The sequence below is a fragment of the Austrofundulus limnaeus genome, unplaced genomic scaffold, assembly GCF_001266775.1.
Source record: "Austrofundulus limnaeus strain Quisiro unplaced genomic scaffold, Austrofundulus_limnaeus-1.0 Scaffold324, whole genome shotgun sequence".
NCBI classification, from domain to species: Eukaryota; Metazoa; Chordata; class Actinopteri; order Cyprinodontiformes; family Rivulidae; genus Austrofundulus; species Austrofundulus limnaeus.
The window spans coordinates 469464-471286 of NW_013952726.1; positions in this window are offsets into that span (position 1 = coordinate 469464).

Genomic DNA, 1823 nt, shown 5'->3' on the forward strand with positions numbered 1-1823 from the left:
AAATAATAGTAAATACTGTAAAATTAATGGTAGTTATAAAATTTCAAGTAGTACACCTGTGTTGCAAAACTGACACCCATCAAATAACACTGAAATATGAGAACAAAATTGACATTTATTTATTTATTGACAGTCAAAATTATCACTAATAATGGACTAAGGTTTATATGATAAATCTTCAAATCACATACTCTTTGTACTAATCATTATTTTTGTAAAACCTCAGAAGAACTCAAACCCTTGTAAAATATCAGTGATATAATAAAAAAATAAAACTATAAGAAAATACTTTTTACTAACCACTGAAAATAATGTGTCTTTTCTGCTCAGGGATATGTTCCCTAAAGGGGACGTCGACGTCCGCTCTGAGTAAACAAACAAAGCTTCACCTGGTGGGGAGGCATGTAAAGCCTGGCGGCACGCGCTGGGAATTTATCGTTTTTATCACGAGATGAAAAATTATTACCATGGTGAATGTCTTTGACGGTATATCGCACACGATGACATATCGCATATCCTTACCATCCACCCACCTGGTTCATTGATGGGGGAACAGTTTATACTGTGCGACGTCTCCTTCGGTCTTGAAGATGGGGCCAGGTGGTGAACTACCTGGATGACCGGGAAGGATATAGACCAGAAGAGCGATCATAGGTGCCAGCCAGGTATATTCTGGATAAATCTCTTAGGGAGATTCATAGTACCCATCTGGACCAACCTTGTAGTCCATCTGGAGTTGGACCTTGAGAAGGAGGTACTGTAATGGTAAATATTTTGTTTATGTCATGCTACTGTGTTTTAATTTTCCTGTCTGCCCAGCTTCTCTTTAACTAGTTTCTTTCAGCTCACCTGTGCTCTGCTCTACTTAAGCGCTCCCCAACTTTGCTTTTCTACCAGATTGTTGATCGTCCTTGTAGGGATCTGTCTGGTGGAGAGAAARTTTCAGCCCAGAGGCGAAGACAAAGGGGCTGTGACTGGGAGGAGGAAGCCCTTCCATGACCTTTGTTGGTGGATGAAGAGCAGTGGCAAAGGATGCAGTTCTGGGGTACCCATTTGGCATTCAGAACTGCCCCCAGCTCTTGACCATCTCACTCTCTGAGAGGTTCCAGGACGCCTCACACTCCAGCACCACTTCCGAGAGGGTCTCGGATGTATCTCATTCCTGCACAGTTCCCAAGAGTATCCCAATCTGCAGAGTCTTCTGGGTCCCACTCTGCCGAGCCAACTGAGTCCTGCTCCACCGAGCCATCTGAGTCCTCCTCTGTGTCCTATGTTCTAGTGAGGGTCGATGTCTCCACATTCGGCTTCACCGTCAGGCTCCATGTCTCCACCTCCTGTGCTCATAAAGGGGACAAACACGGTGATATTTGAGAAGTGAAATGAAGTTGATATGATTGACAGAAAGTGTGCAATAATTGGTTAATCAAAATTAGGCAGGTGCRTAAATATGGGCACTGTTGTCATTTTATTGATTTTAAAACCTTTAGAACTAATTATTGGAACATAAGTTCAGTGACCCTTGACCTCCATACACAGGTGACGCCAATTATGAGACAGTATTTAATGGGTGCGATTTTTTTCTCTTCTTTGCATCTTCTCTGAAGAGTCGCAGCATGGGACTCTCAAAACAACTTTCAAATGAGCTGAAAACAAAGATTGTTYACCATCAYGGTTTAGGGGAAGGATACAGAAAGCTATCTCAGAGATTTCAGCTTTCAGTCTCCACTGTGAGAAACAATGGGCCTCATGCAAGAACGTTCGTATTCTTCTGCCAAATTTCTCCTACTTTTGTTCGTACAAAGGGTTCGTACGAACATGTCACG